The 16,828-nt window shown below is 44.6% G+C and overlaps 1 protein-coding gene and 1 long non-coding RNA gene across 3 annotated transcripts in view; one reads left to right on the top strand and one right to left on the bottom strand.

Moving 5' to 3' along the window:
- Znf572 (zinc finger protein 572) overlaps positions 1–3,319 on the bottom strand; it is a 56,582-nt gene extending 53,263 nt beyond the window's left edge. Inside the window, exon 1 of the mRNA XM_005397978.2 lies at positions 3,248–3,319. The gene's annotated coding sequence lies outside the window, so the exon portion shown is untranslated. The remainder of the gene's footprint in view (positions 1–3,247) is intronic.
- A 32-nt stretch (positions 3,320–3,351) lies between these two features.
- On the top strand, positions 3,352–14,196 carry LOC102026613. Of its 2 annotated transcripts, XR_001236559.1 has the most exons (3): positions 3,352–3,471; positions 8,516–8,601; positions 9,356–14,196. It is a non-coding gene; the product is annotated as an uncharacterized LOC102026613 (long non-coding RNA). The 2 variants fall into 2 exon arrangements; XR_001236558.1 differs by having other exon boundaries at positions 8,516–14,196.
- Positions 14,197–16,828: the final 2,632 nt, after the last annotated feature.

The raw sequence follows: 16,828 nt of genomic DNA, 5'->3' as shown, positions 1-16,828 counted from the left end.
TCAGTAAATAGGAGACAGTGCTACTTATCAGAGGTTTTTTAGTGTTCAGTTAGAGAACTGCACTCCTACACACTCGGTTCATATTACTTTCCTATAGCATTATGGTGATGTCATGTAATACCCACTTTTGCCACTTCACAACTTTCTATTGCCACTCAAACTATGTAACATCTTTCTACCTCAGTTTCCTCATCAGGAATGATCATAATAGAATCTCTCATGGGGTGGGTAGGAGTAGTGAGGCCAGCATGGTCCTGGTCCACAGTAAACTGGATGTTCTAGGTTTCCTCCTCTTCCTCTTCCTCCTTCTCCTTCCTGACCCTAGACTGCTGGGCACACTTAACATTCATATTGGGGCCTGCCCACGTTTCTAAGGACAAGGTCATTCGCCAACATTTGGGTGGAAACAAATCACAGTCACTTTTGTTACAGTTGCCCTTTGTGTTGGTCTTTCTGTTTCTCAGGAAAAAAAAAAAAAAAAAAAAAAACATGAATTAAAATTTCCGATGAAGTCACTGGAAATTTAAGATGAGAAAGCTTTATTAGAACAAACTTGTGGTGGGCACCTGCCTTGTGTTTTGTGATCTCTCAAGCTTTTTCCCTTGTGACTCCCCGATCTGTGCCTTGACTCCTGACAAAGTCAAAGGGGAGAGTAAGGCAGAGAACCCCTTCCCCAGCTGCTGGGCAGAGGAGAATGTCCACAGGGGAGAGGGCCTCAGGACAGAGCTGGCAAGACAGGATCAGTAGTGACAGCCAGTGAGGGGACTTCACAAGAAGGGTTTTCCCTGTGCACTGGCTGCTTGGCGAAATCTCCTCAAGCGAGAGGCAGAATCTAAGGATTATACTGCAGATATCACGCTATGCAGAGCACCTCAGCAATGCACTCTGGGCACATTGTCTTGTTTATCTATTCTGTCAACAGCATCCCTTAGAGGGGGGAAGTTCATTCACTTGTGGGAGCCCCCAAGTACCATACTGAATATTTGAAACAAATATTCAGAGAACAAAAAATGCTCGCAGTGGGTCATTTCATGCAGGAATGAAGAGTGTGGGATGCACGATTGCTTCTACTGATTGCATCTGGGAAGGACGCTTGGTGTGTGGTTTAGGAGGCACCTGCCAGGGATGACGGGTTCCCGGTAATTCCAAAGGACTTTCGTGGCATAGCAGACAGCTAACGTATCATGGGTACAGCAGGTCGAATTTCCCATGGCAGATTCTGAAGAGGTACACAAGTCCGCTATCAGAGCTGGAAGAGGAGTCATATACTAGTTGCTTCAAACCTGCATATTCCAGCCCCTGAGCTGTGACCCCACAAGCTTCCTGAACTCAGGGTCATGGTCAGCAAGTTGCTGTGTTGAAAGGTTGAAAGTATAAGCAGGGAGCTGAAGAGGGGGAGGGGAGCTTAAGAAATCAATCTCCCTGCACTGGCCGGCTGTGACCAATGGAATGCCGTGGGCACGTGAAAGCCTGCTCATCTCAGCTGAATTGGGGGCAATTCGGAGAGCCTTTTTAGCTCTGGAATTCTTCCTGGCCTCAAACCATGTCAGTATGTAGTGAAGATTTGGCCAAGGTCTTGATGAATTTAGATTCTGTCCTCTAAACTACCATGCTGCTTGGTTAGCAGGGAACCATGCAGAAAACAGAAGATTTGACAGAAAAAGAAATATCATGAGAGTTTTCTTGGTGATTGAAAACCACAGCAAATGCTTAATTTTTAAAAAACTACAGCAAAAGACGTACTGCCCTTAATCCCCTTCAAAATACTCCCCCTTGCTCTGAATGCATGTATCCCAATGTATTTTCCATTTTTTAAAAGCACTTCTAAAAATTCTTTTTCATGTCTTAGCTGTGCTGTCATAGAAAACTTGATGTCCTGAATGGATTCAAAACGTTTGCCTTTAATGTTCATTTGACTTTTGGGAAGAGCCAGAAGTTGTAGGGCATCAGATCCAGTGAGTGGGAAGATGAGGACCACTGTCAGGTTTCACATGCCTGTCTCTCTCTTGAATGGCACTCAACAGCAGTATTCACCATATTTTTTTTTATCATATCTCATAAAGACACGTAAGAGGACCTCTGGAGCTGCTTCAGAAAGTGGCAAGAATGAGGGAATAAGATTACTAAAAGTGAGGGGGATTAATGGTAGTACATCTTTTACTGTAACACATTTTTAAATATCAGCATCCCCTGTATCTTTTGATCACACTTCACACTTGAGTCAAGCCATTGCCCAAACCTACTTGTCTCCTTCTCCCAGGGGCATGGTAGATGGGAAGGTCTGTCAAATTTAAGGGATCCATGACAAGGCAGGGGTTATTTGTCCTACTTCCCATTGGGGTCTACTGATCAGTTGGCATAAATTGCTAACACACAGAGACACAGATGGTAAAGTCCAGGGAAGATGATTTAGGAGGTGCTGTTTGGGTGGTAAGAAATGGACTATTAAGAGGTAAAAAAAGCAGCCGTGTCCTACACGATCACTTGGCTAGCAGTGGAATTGATGAAATCAGAGCAGAAGCATCCATGTAAGCCTTACTAATGGTGTAGTCTCACCCTGAGAAACCCTTTCTGCATTCTAAACTCCTAATAAAACTCTAAGTCCTATGCTCATCCAGCCTTCCATCTGTCCAGTCACCAAAGATTCATTTGGTACCTACTATATCCCAGGCACTCTGTTAAGTTCTGGAATTGAAAGATAGCTCCAGCACCTGCTCCCTAGCATCTGTGGCATTAATAGATATTCCCAATGCAACAGCATTAGTGCAGAATTCTGTTGGCATAAGTTAAATTATGACACAATGACAAATAACCACCCACATGTCAGTGGCTCAAAACAGCGAACATTTACTTCTCCCACACATTGCTTCATCTTTAGAGGACAGCTGTGACTCTGCTCCACATCTTTTTCCTTACAGGAAAGCAAGCAGCTTTTATCTAGATCAGCAATGGTGAACATTTTAGAGTTCTCAGTGATAACATCCAGCTGTGACACACGTGCTAGAGGTTTGTCACCACTGATCTAAATAAGGGAAAAGAGGGGCTGGGGATTTAACTCAGCAGCAAAAGCGCCTGCCTGGCAAGCGCAAGGTCGTGAGTTCGGTTCCCGGTACCGGAGAAAAACCAAAAAAAAATAAATAAATAAATAAATAAATAAATAAATAAATAAATAAGGGAAAAGAGAGAGAGTGGAATTGGGCACTTGTAAAGTTTCTCCTGCTATAGGACCCATGTCACTTCTACTCACATTTCATTGGCCAAAGCAAGTCACATGGTCAGGCATGACATCAGCAAGGCAGCCATTGGCAGTTAACAGTTAACAGTTGGCAATTAACAGTTGGGAAGGAAAAATATACTATCACCAGGCCAGAAGAGAGTTAAGGGGTGGGCAGTAGGCACAGACAGCAGGCCTCAACATTTTGGCGTTCCTTTCATTTCACTTCATTGGTACATTTGAACTGAATCCACAAGGTTTTACATTTTATTTATTTACTTTTCCTGTCCAGACCTAGAGATAAGCTGTGTCTGAGCTAATATAGTGGAGAGAAAGTGTTAGGATTGGCTTTATAATTACATTTATAATTTTCTAATTCTGGAGACCTGCATAAAAATTCTGACCAACTGAGAACCAGCTTTTGTAACACCCATGTGGTACATGGATGTTGCTACTGAGTTGGGGGTGTTTTCATAGCACCACCACTGAAAATAGCCAGGCACACCTGGGCTTGAGTCCTTCCTGCCACTTACTAGCTGTGTGATTTTGAGAAGTCATTTGGCCTCTGAATTTTAGTTCCTTTACTTTAAAATGAGGGGTAGTTGTGAGAAAGGGAAATTGCTCTGTAAACATTCTTCAAATGTTGGGGCTTTATAAACATCAATGGAAAATGTCAAAGTGGACAGTTTGACTTTTCTTCCCCTAGTAAGGGAAGCTGAGGCACAAAATCAAAGTTTGTTAGCAGCTTAGATGTGCTGAAGCTGGTAATTATCCAGCAAGATGAGCTGGTTTTGAAAGTATGTAGGTGTGCCCGACAGACCCACCAATCAGACATGTTCCTCGATGTAATGCTGCTGACAGTCTATTTACTCTAAGGTAGTTGTAACACTACAAACAAAAGACATTCTTCATTGCCCAGCGGTCCTGGGCAAAACAGCCTTCATTTATCTGTAGGGCTGGTTTTACCAGGATGATAAAAATTAGATGCAAATCTGAGCAAAAGATTTTCTGAATTTTCATCATAATCCAATATCTTAGAGATGGATGAAACATTTATAGTAAATGTGTCCAACCCCTTTCATTTATGGATAAGCACACTGAGACCCATAAAAGTTAAGAAACTGGCTTTAAAGCCTCTGACTCTTTGCTATGCATGGCATTGATGTCTGAGTGGATAATCATACAGAAATGAAAACAATTACCTATATTTTATTCAGTGAGACTACAGTTTCATTAGTCTATTAAAATTATGATTTTTTAATACTTAGCATTGAACTGAATATTTATTCACTATTTACATATAGTCAACCAAAACATAAAAACTTCCCAGACATTTAAACATTCATTACAAATTTGTAATCAAGCTCTTAGATAAACAAATAATTAAAACTGCACAGCTAATAAGTCAGCCTTTTGCATACCCTAAAAATCTTAGGAAGCAGAAAACATATACATAGACTGTCACTTTGACTACAGAAATTATTACACTGTGGGGAAAATGCTTCCCGAGACACCGGAAGCCAGAGGGAAGATACTGTCCACGATGTGCGGTACCTACTCTGGCTTATCTTCCTTCCACCTGAGGCGGGCACTTGCTGATGCTCTGAAGCCTAAAAACTAGGAGGTGGTCCAAGAACATGTTTTCAGTTAAGTGCATGGATCATTTCATAAGTGTGAATTGCTCCTGAAATGATGATGCAATCCCACAACAAAACCAAGTTGTGGCACAGCAATAAAGAGCTCTCCAATCTGTCTGTGTCTTACCCTGGCAGGAGTTTTTCTAGAGGGGTACACTTCTTTTGGGAATTCTGGAGCCAAAGATTACATTGTGAGTGTATTATATTACACTATTGCAGCTCTTTGTGGTTCCAGACTTTGGATGACATTCTGTATTATGGACAAAAGTTTACAGAGAGGAAGAGAAAAAACAATCAGAAGAAAAGCTCTCCTGAAAAGTTTCCTTGTCCATTTGAAGTAGTACATTTGCAGTAAGACTACTTCAGTATTAAAAGCACTAGTACTATAGATTTAAGTATCATTGTTTACTTCATTTTAATTTTTAGCCTTTCATTTCATAGTCTCCAAAGGTTGCTACTGTAAACTTTTCCGATATTATAAGAATTTTTATATGATATAATTTCTATAGCTTCCCAGACAGAGTTACTGAATTTACAAAATACTATGCTTAGCAAAGAGTCAGTGATATTAAAGCCAATTTACAAATGCTCCCGAAGGATACATATATATATGAAGAGAGAGAGAGTGAGTTCAGGGTAGTTTAGCTTATAGGCTCAGGAGTTTTGACACAGAACCGGTCATTCCTAGGATTCCCCTTGGCTGTGTGGTCTGAGATGGTGCACAAACATCTGAATTCCAGCAGCAGGGTGGGGAAAAAGGAAGTGGAAGGGAGGAGCTGGCCATTCCTTTCGTGAGAGTTGACCCTGAAGTTGCTTTGTGTTACTTCTGCTTGTTTTTATTTGGGAAATTGGCCACACCTAGCAGGGATGGAGACTGGAAATTTTTTTTTTTCTGTGCACAGAAAAAAAAAAAAAATCAGGTACCTTATTAATCTAAAAGAAGGGGAAAACTAACACTAATGGTCATTAATGATGTCTGCTACCGCCCATGCTTTGGGCCACCAAAAGTGTGTGGGCTCACCTCACACAGAGACACACCTACCTCCTCTCCAAGGGAGACAAGCTCCAAAAGTCCTCATTCAGTGAAGTCCTCACCAGGAGGACCTGAGTGAGAAACAGTCAGGGCCAGGTGTAGCTCCTGGTGACACAAAAAAGCTAATGACCCCTCTCAGTATACAATGGATGTAAAGAACAGGAAAATGGCAGTAAAAATTCCCATTCAGAAAAGAGATGAAAAGAAAATATACATGTTACTAACCCATGGCAATGGTCAAGCCCCACTGGACAAGAACAAAAAGCACTTTTTCCCCTGTCGGCAGGACAGTCAGTTGGTCAATCCATTTTATGACCATGGCTCTGCTCCCCAGGGAATCTCTGGTGGCAGGTTCTGTGGCTTATGGCTTTCTCTCTGGAAGTATCTCCCTTGTCCATCCAAAGCAGGCACAGTGTGATATCCCTTGCAGGAGCTACAGCACCTTGACTGCTCGTCCTTGCTGGTGTAGGCTTAATCCCTGACTTCAGTACGTTGTCAGAATTGTCACATCCAGGCCTCTTCCCGTCAGCTAGGGTGCTGCTTCTCAGGCATCCATGCTGGTTTCCAGGTCTCCTGCTGGGGCCCCATTCCTGGGCACACAGCAGCAAATAAAGCATTGAAGCTGCACGTTACTTGCTCTTGCAGGTTCCTTGGCAGTTTCTGACCAAATGGTAAATGAGAAGAACAGCTCATTTTAAACTGGTTTTTCCTGGTTGTTATCTTTACAGTAGGCCAGGCCCATGGAGTATTTTCACTGTTGTCATTGAGAAGGTTTCTAAATGTTTTGACACGATCCCTGACTCCAGGTCATGTAGCTGAGAAAATACAGCAAGCAGGGTTGAGCACACAGCTGAGGTTACCCCACAAGAGTTCATTGTACGTTTCTACCTGACTTTTATCTCTTCTTCTAGCCTCTAGAAATATATTTTTAATCTCAAGGAAAATCCTTTTGCTCTCAAATACTTTTGACTTCCTTCGATTTTTGGAAGCAAGAGTTGAGTGGCAAAATTCCCCAGATGCAAACAAATGAAAAACCAGTGTAGACCTTGCTACACACCTGAGTGGGACCCAGAGGAAAGGAAGGCTGTTGATGAAACAGTCATATAGCACCACCTCACAAAGCTATCCCACCCTTACATTTGGAAATGCATGACTATCACACAGAAAGGAGTTCCTCTGCTTATCTGGGGACACCTGCGAAGTGCCAGGCCCTCTGTGAAGCATTAGGAAAGAAGAAAGAGCTAAACTAGATATGAACCTTGCCCTTGCCTTTCTTTTGAGCATGGATCCTCAACCAGGAGCAATTTTACTCCCCAGCGCACATCTGGCAATGTGTGGAGACAGTTTGGGTGGTCCCAGTTGGATGGGAAGTATAATTGGCATCTAGTGGGTTGAGGTCAGAGGGGCTTATAAACATTCTACAATACACAGGACAGACAACTGACCTTGCACAACCCAAATACCATAGGAGAGAGGAAGGCCCATTAAAACTGTCATCTAAGGAAGGCAGACTAAAGTGATGAGGAGATTGTACCAGAGACTCATCCAGTCAAGATTGCTGGAGGACATTTAACTTTGACCAAAGGGCCATTCCTGGGAGTTAGTCATAGAGAAGGGTAGGCTTGGGATACCAGGCCCAGGACCCAGCCCATGGTCTTCCTGAACAATGTCAGACACTGCTTGTCTGGAAAGACAGCATAACCATGAACACACTAGCCAGAACTTTCACACTGCCAGAGACTGGACTGCTCCAGGGGGCAGGACTGGGGTATGCAGCAGGGTATATGAATCCCCACTCAGGGCTCCAGTGCTGCCCCCACTCACCCCAGTGACCAGTGATCTGCTTACTCCGATAAGAGAAAACTGGTCCCATAATCAGCCTGATCTTTTGCTATCCTAGCCTCCCAGACAGTCTGCCCAGAAATTCTGATAGCGCTGGGGAGGGACCCAGGCAGGGCATTAAAAAGACAAAGCAAAATCCAATGGAATTCTAATGTGAAGGCAGAATTGAGAGATGTTCAACTAAGAATCGTGTTTCATTTCTCTTGTTCAGAACAAAATTCAGAACAGTCATGTCCCACAGCTGCCTTGGGCAGGTGAGAAAGTACACGATGGTATTTGTGTCAGATCTGGAAGACAGGTCCCATAGCCAAGTGGTGAGGCACTTTTTCTGAGGAACTTTTCCTGTGTGTACAGAACATAGAGTTAAAACCACTGGATGTGCAATGCCTTGCTTTCAAATTTCAAATATTAAAGAGGTACTGTTACCCAAGGTACCAAGATCTGGAGTCAGAGAACTGGCTACACTTGGGAGTTTATTATTCACTTTTATTTTCAACTGTTTCTTGGGTGTGGAGAATAAACTTTAAATTCACAGAAAAACTGGCATTCTTTTTGGAGGAGGTAATTATTTAATGACACAGGAAAATAACATGAGACAAGGATGACTTTGCTTTTGATTAAAAAATTTAAAAGTATACATATACATATAAACACCTGGAAGATCATATACCAAACTATCAATAGTATTACTTCTGTCCAATGATCATTCTTCCCTTTGCTTTTGTATATTTTTTTAAATGTAATTGTTTCTGAAACAAACAGTACTAAAGAAACCGGTATTTTATGCAGGAATCTAAGAAGCTAAGCCAGATATTGAGCAGTCAAAGTCTGAAACCCAAAAGAGGTCCAGCTAGGACAACAGTGCTCAAGCAGAGGTGAATATTGTTCTTTTCTTTTCCTACCATAATGCCATTTATCCAGCTCCTTTCTCTACAGTTGATGTCCTCTGCATAGTTACATTTAATGAGACTCTGAATATTAACTGTATAACAGCAGTTTGAATTGCTACTAAATTTAGCTGTTTTGTAGTTATATACAATGCAAAACGCCCTAGAAATCAAGTGTTCCTACAACAAAAACACAGGAGACTGTGGTGCTGCTTCTCCATTGGTTAAGACCATAAATTTCTGGAGGGACTTTTGAGCTTTTACATTCCCTCCCCCTCTTTCTTCAGGCTCATCTCCCTTTTGAGCTTCAGACAAGCCCACATTTGCAGAATGTTTTAAAGGGATTTTAAAAATTTTTCCAACTCTTGCTGTTTGGAAAGGAGCATTTTGAGTTTCTGAGAGGCTCACATTTGAGGCTCCCTGCAGCTTTAGGTTCTGCTGCCGAAGTCTGACACTCTGCTGCATTTCCTTGAGCAGGAGTTTCCCCCATGGGTGGGGGAGGACACACCTGTGGAGCAAGCTTTCACCTCACCCAGGTGAAGCAAGCCAGGCTCACCTCTCCCACTTGACGTGACAGGACACAGAAAAGCTGGCCTTCTGAATGGCTGAACAGCCAAGGGCTTCCAGGGTCTCTACTTGCTGTCCTGGTGTGGGTGAGGGAGGGCCTTGAGTATTTTGACAAAGTTCTGTCCTCTTAGGTGTTGCTCAGCCCCAACCATCCTGTTGTCTCCTCTGTCCTCAGCTCCTGTGGCCAGCTGGGCTGCTAACCTGGTTCAGTCCCAACAGCGTGTGGGCCCCTCGAGTCCACATTCTCAGCCTCATGACAGCATCTCCTCCTGGGCTCCTCGGGGAGTTTCCTACCCCAGTGACTGTCCAGCCACCCCACAGCCTCTCCTCACTCACCACTTGCTTCCCTTCTAAGGCCCCCTGTTCTCAGTATCTCCCTTTCAGTCCTTCCTCAAGGCTCCACGAGGCCACTGATCCCTGGGGTGTAGCGGTGGCCTCCTCTGCAGTGCCTCTGGTCTGCCCCTGTTCCCTCCTTATGTGTTCTTCACCTAAGGACTTGAATGATGCTTCTGAAACGTGCCAACAGTGATACCATCGTTTATTGTTGCCATTACAGCTATGACTTGTGAAGCATTTACCGTATAATAATTAATCCTGTCCAGGGCTCTTTAGAGGTAAAATACTTCCCAGAAGCTCTCCAAAAACCTAGGGAGAAGACATTCATTATCCTCACTACACAGATATGGAAACCCAGGCACAGAGAAGTGAAGTATCTTGTCTGGGGTCACCCAGCCACTGAAAAGAAATGCTTATTCAAATGTTATTCTCTAGTTTAGAACTCTTCAACGAGTCCCTAAATCTTGACTTTGGGACAAAATGCACACATTTAGTTTGGCCACTGGACTCTTTATGGCCCAGGCTGTGCCTCTCTTTGCAGATTCATTACCATGCTCTGCCTGCCCGCTTAGGCTTGAGGCCTACAGAGCAGCCAGCAGCTCCTCAAAATGCCCATGCTCCCCATGCCCTGTCTTGATTCAAGTGATTTCTCCCCGATCCAGGCTGCGTACCAGACACTTCACTGCTGCTTCACTGTATTAGGGTATGACTTGAGGAGCAGGGAGGCCCTCAGAGCCTGGGAGCAGCTCTCCTGGAACAACAGAGAGCACAGAGGCAGGAAGTGCCTGCTCACTGGCCCCTGGGTTCTGCGTCGTTGCACCAGGGTGGGCTGTGATGCAGTACAAAGTCCCAGGGGCCATCATCTTCTACACCCTCAGTCTTGGCTGGTCCCTCCTGTGGGGCAGGATTCCACCCCTCCAGCCCCTTCACAGGCCCCTCCTTTGGACTTCTGTCTCCCCCAGACCATTTCCCACCTTGCCTTTGGTGGCTAGAAGGCCTGCTTGGGTCTTAATTCAGCTCTACAACTGTCTCGGACTTCCCATTCCCTCTTTTAAAATGTGGAAGTTAGTGTTGCTCCCCTCAGCTCACTGGGCAAGGAGTACCAGGGGAGAAGACGTGGTACTGTGACCAGTAGGACTTGAAGCACTTTGCTTCCTGAGGAATAAGGGCAAGGGGGAAGCCCCTGCCAGACACCTGACATTCAGGAGCAATTCTGACCCTGACCAGCAGCTCTGTCCCCGCTCCCACAGCATGGTCCATGGGCTCATGGGAGGCCACATGCCTGGCACTGATGCTGGAGACCAGCAGCTTCAGAGACACCCAGGCCCACAATAGCACCCCTGCCGCACACACACCCTTCTTTGCCTGACCCTCTGCTGAGCAGGGCTAGACCCTCACACTGGGGCTCGCAAGGGAGGGCAGGAAAAGACTTTGAATTAGTTTATGCAAAGAGTGCTGATTTTGCATATGCCATTCCATCTTCCTTCCTGGCTGGTAAGACCAGCTCCTTCTTGGAGCTTTCTCTCTTTCGTTCCTCACCTGGCTCACTTTACTCACCCTTTAAAATGCAGCCTGCTTGTCCCCCACTTCACCAACTCTTCTCTGGTGTGAATTTTAAAACCAGTTCCTGCTATGAGACATAGAATTTTGAGTGCCTCTCTGTGTGCCTGCCTCTCTTGTTACAAGGCCAACTTCATGAAAGCAAGACCTGAGTCCCTTACTGCACATACCCCAGCACCATGCAGGTTCATTCGTGCATTTGACAAATACCTTTAGATTGCCAACCGTGTGTCAGGCATCAGTGTTACACTGGTAAAGAAACAGTGTTATTTTTGTTGTCTGAGGTGGCAAACCTTGAGGGCACCAATGATCTTTGCCTCCCGATGTTTGTATCTTTATGTGGCTTCCTTCCCTCTAAATTGGGATTGGTCTGTGTGACCAGTAGAATGTGGAGGGAGTTATAATACCCACTCGATTGTTGTACGGCAGAAGACCAAATTATAAAGGCACTGAGAGATTTTTTCATGGCCTCTTTGATTGCTGGCTGGCTCTAAGGGAAGACAGCTGCCACATCATACAGATAGCTGAGACAGCCTTGAGGAAGGTCCACACGGAAAGCACCCACCTTCGTGGCAGCTGCCAGGGGTGTTAGGGAGCCACCTTGAAAATGGATCCAGCAGGCTCTGCCAAGCCTTCTCCAACTGAAACCTGAGGTCCAGCCCCACAAGAAACCCTGAGCCAGAGCTGCCCAACTGACGCTCTGTTAAATTCTGGATCTAAAGATGCTTTGAGTGTTGCTGAAACAGTAAGTGTTGGGGTGGTTGGTTGTACAGCAAGAGATCATCTTATTGTGGTGGAGCTCACATGGTAGTGAAGAGACCAAAGAAATACAATTTGTCCACTTATTCCACACCACCAGGTGTTATCTAGGTACTGAGATGACACTGATGTTTTAGAGGATAAATAAACTCTGTGATATTAGGTCGGAAATGCTAAGAATAAAAGAAAACTGAGCAAGTTGGTTAAAAGGGAGAGAATTGCAATGTACGTTGCTTATTTTATGCTAAGCAGTTTCATATTTATCTCAATACTCTAAAATCTTTTGACATTGGTAGTTTATCTCTATTTTATAATATGGAAAAGCTAAAAGCCAGAAAAGTTAAAAAAAAAAAAAAAAAGCACCAAAGTGACACAGTTGGGATTTAGCACAGCCAGTTTCCCAGACCACCTGGGGAAAATGTGCTTTGTCATACAGCAGATTAACCACTGGGCTACAATGGCTGCCCTCACCCTGAGGCTCCTGTTCACCAGAGCCTGTACTTGGCACTGGCTACACGCCTGTAACACACTGGCAATGAAGGCATGGAAATGACCTTTGGGTGGGAAGGTTACAGAGTGGGCCAGGTCTCTAGTTTCTCTTAAATTTAGAAAATACCTGGTTTCGTGTGGACCCGCCTGTGGGCTGAAAATATCCATGGAGGCTCCCTAAGAACTGGCTTCTTTAGTTGTTTATTAACAGCAGTACCTCCTCCACCAGCCCCTGCTCCGGACTTTCCTCCCTGCCTCTCTGGTCCGCTCCATTTGTTCTACACGGAAGGAACTGTCGTTCAAGCCATGCTTACCTCACTGCTTCCCCCAGCCATCTGCACTGTCCTGGAGCTTCTTGTTTTGCCTAACTTCCTTGTGTGCAGACCACTAGATGGAGATATACAAATACTTTACCGGAGGCTTATGATGTGCCGGGCACCATTCTAAGTACTTGGCCTCATGATTTTTATTGAATCTTCACCACAGTCCTTTGTCGAGGTCCCATTATTTTCCTTGTTGAGGTTAAGCTTCAAGGTCATTCAGCCTCTGGCTGGCAGAGCCCAGACTCAAACCTAGATCTCTCAGAATTCAGTCTTGGTTTATTAGCCAAGGTCACAGAGTGGGGAGAACTTTGAAGATAAGTGATTTGCCAAGGTTATCTTTTCTATTCCTTTACCCTTGGACAGGGCTGAATCCAGATTATCTCCAGAAGGTTAGAACTGGACATCTTCAATTAGTGCTTGTGAAAAGAAGAGAACAACTCAACACCAGCCCTTAAACACATCACAACTAATACGCGGATTTTCGGGCCTAACATCCTTGTCAACATCTAATCCAGGTCATTCAGCGCCGACTCTGTGCTAGCCCTGTGCTGTGATAAATTTCACATACATGAGTGTGGAAGTACAGGGGGGCAGCAGACAGACTGGGAGTCCAGTGTCTACAAGGTGATGTTTGTCAGAACCCTGAAAGTCTCCGGGCAGCACAGAGGGGCTTCCAGACAGACTGGATGACACGTGTGAAGTCAAGGGTATGACTGAAAAACAGCTTGTCTCAGCATCTGGTGGAGCCTTGGAGAAGAGCTGGAGAAGGGTAAACAATGAGATTCAGAGGTGCGCAGGAGCTCCCTACCTGGAAAAAGTGTGGGATGACTGAAGGGTTTTATGAAACGTTCTGATACAATCAGATTTGCACAGTCAAAAGCTTATTCCACCAGCAGTACAGATGATACATGGGAAAGCCCAATTAGGGAGGATACTGAAATGGTTAGGCAAGAGACGATTACTAGGGAAGAAAAGAGAGGTGCCTAAGATATGTGGGAGAGATTTATGAGCAGACAAGTCCAAACTTGGCAACTGCTTGGGTGTGGAGAGAGCAAAGAAGAAGGCATGGGAGCTGATTCACCTAGTTCCTGGCTGGGGATGTGGCTGGATGGCGGCACTCTGTGACGAGCTGGGAAGCAGGTTGAGGAGAGAGACGCTGACATCTTCTGGCGCCAGGTTCCACAGGGTAACCTCTACCACAGACGAGTGAATGAAGACTTAAGATGGTGACACGACTTGCTCAAAGTCACACTGGCCACAGTTGCACAAGGAGGGAGACGCAAACCTACATCTTAGCAAGTTTTGTGTAGTATCCAGGAAGAGGTTCCACAATTATCTCAACAGGGTATTAATGTCTCTCCTTTTCACAACTACCTCACTGCATGAGCCTGCATGGTTCCAGCTAAAGAAACACTGGAATAGATGAAGTGCAAAAGCAGGCTGAAAACTCTGTCTTCAATTAAGCCAGGTGTTAAAGAAGCAAAGATATAAGAGTGAGGAGGGTTCATATATTAAATTTTTACTTTTAAATAAACAACTAAACATTTAACATTTTCTCTGTTTTCATCTCTACTACCATAAATATCAACAGGTACAACCCACGTAAACAAAAGCTCTTTTAGGTCGTCAATCATATAAGGAGAAAACAAGTTTGGAGAATCCTTTGCTTAAATGGTGAAGTCTCTTACTGGTCACTGTGACCTAGTGAGTGAGGCATTGTCCATCATTAGGTCCCTTTTCATGATCCTGAAGGAAGGGACCTTACTTCCGAGAATGACCAAAGTGCTACTATTAGGGGATCCAGTCTTCTGATAAGGACTCATCCACTTCCAGTCTCTCCTTCCTAACAGGAGCAAGCCAGCTTTAATCAGCCTCAGCCCTGCTTTTAGCCAGCAAGGGGTCTCTTGGCAAATTTCTTAATGCTCCTTCCTTACCAGGATTGTTTTAAGTATGAAACAGGAAGATACATCTGTCAAGATCTTATATATGTAAACTATGACCATTTTTCAAGCAGCCATTCATTTAATAAACTTTACCCAAAAATGTAGCCCAGTAAAGCCTTAAAGGTAAAAACAATAGTATACAGTTTCAGCCTGCAAGGAGCTTTTGCCCTAAGAAGAAAGACAAGTGAGAAGAAACAGTGACAGGACAGTGGGTGGTGGTCCAGCTCTGAAACCTTAACAAGTGTTTTCCCCAGGTACCCACTTATGCTTCTTGCTGTCTTAAAATCCCTTTCTCCCTCAGTAACTGGAAAGTTGTTGCCTCTGTCCCTCAGGGAAGGAACAATGCTGAAGGCCTGGACAAAAAGGTTCTGAGTGTCTTGTCAAAAGCCTTTCCTTAAAAAGATTTGAGTTTTAGAAATTACAAGATGAGACAGAGTAATGCTTCCCCTGCCTCACCCGAGACTAGAAAAAAGATTTTAGGGGCAACCTGAGAGTAATGGGAGGGAACCATGAGACCCAAGAGAAGGGGTCCCAACTACAGCAACTGTGAAGCAAAGAGCCACACAGAACTGGTATTCAAAAATCTACCTGCCTTCCATTCCAGCCAGCACACTCCACCATCAGAACCAGGGATTCCTAGGAACTTGATTAGCATCTTCAGCCTGTTTCCACAGCTGTTCCCATAGATCAGTGCAACACATTTACTGGTACTGAGGAGCTATGCTGCCTGGCCTTCTTGGCATCTGACCTCCTCAGAGTAAAGTATGCTTTACTCTGGTAAGTGGCAGAAGTAGTGCCTGTGTGTGTCTGTAGGATCTCAGCCAATCACATTCTAATAAATTCTGCATAAACAATCTTTTAATGGTCCAAGTTCCTGAGTAGGGAAGGGGTATATCCAAATCCTCACAGGCTTGTGCTTGGGTAATTTCAAGCAGATTCAGCCCAAGTTTGCTTCATTATTGGTACAATATAAGCTTGAGCAGAAACAGCAGCAGGGAGCAGCAAGAGGACAGAGGAAGTGAATCATTCTTCCAGGGCTTCCTGGGCAGGACTGAGTGGGCGGCAGAGGATCAGGCAGGCTTCAGAGAATAGATGACATTTGCCCTGGGTGTGGGTGTAGAACCTCTGAAAATGAGACATGATCACCTGCACAACCTGTTCATTCCAGAAAGAAGAGATCGTGTCCTGGGACAGAGCATCTGGAGAGAGTGTCACTAGGAACCTGAAGCTGCTGGAGACCCAGCAGTCATAGCTCTTCTTTAGACAGTGTTGCCTGGTTCTTTTCAGAACACAGATATGACCTAATGTACATACCCTCCTCCACCAAGAGAGATGGATAATCCCTGGGCAAGAGGCTGGGGGAGGGAGAGACTGCACAACTGTAGACAAGCCACAGCTTCTCTGAGTCCTCAATATATGTCAGGCACTTTGCTCAGCATTTATATACATTAGCCCATTTCATCCATGGTGTAGTATTTTAGCCCCCAACTTACAGATAAGAAGACAGAGGCTCATATTCCTACAGTTAGTTAAATGGCAGAAACAAGATGTGAACCCATATTTATGTGCTACCTTGATTTCCAACTTGAATGGCTTAGAACTTAGTTGGGCATTTAAAGAATACATGCTTGACAAGGTAAATAGTAATAGGAAAGTGCCAACTTGTCTGAGCAAGGCACCTTTCACTGTTCCCTGACAAGTACCCGCATTTGTATCTATTGACAAGTCTTAGCGATCTCCCTCCAACTTTGTCCCATGAATTTTTACTTGTCCAAATTTTTATCCTATTATCTAACCCAGGATGTCACTGGCAAATGTGAATTCTTAGTCTCAACTAAGCTGGTTCTTGAACCTGAGGACAACCATCACTGTTGCCTTAGGGTCTTCTAAAAGGGAAGGTTCTCACAGCAGCTTCCAAGATGACACCAATTATTGGCTGAGGGTTCTTTCTCAATTTGTGCAGAAATCACTGATTGGCAAGTGGTAGCTCTTTTAGTGTTAATAGCCCTGAACCTCGAATGCCTGCAGCAATCATCTCTTTTAGTGTTGGTGGCCCTGCTTGCCACTTGGAGCCCACAGCTAATAGGTCTCAGGAACTCTTCTGGTCACTGCCAATGGCAGATGCTGGCTCTTCTTCATTCTCTGTTGTTTACCACCTTCAGTGTTACCAGCCCTGGCTGCTGGTGGCTTGTCATACCAGCAGCCTTTAGTGCTACCAGCTTTTGGTACCAGCCTTTG

This window comes from Chinchilla lanigera, unplaced genomic scaffold (assembly GCF_000276665.1).
Source record: "Chinchilla lanigera isolate Chin_1 unplaced genomic scaffold, ChiLan1.0 scaffold00060, whole genome shotgun sequence".
Classification (NCBI taxonomy): domain Eukaryota; kingdom Metazoa; phylum Chordata; class Mammalia; order Rodentia; family Chinchillidae; genus Chinchilla; species Chinchilla lanigera.
Note: the sequence above shows the minus strand (reverse complement) of the source record. Positions and strands in the feature narration are given on the sequence as shown.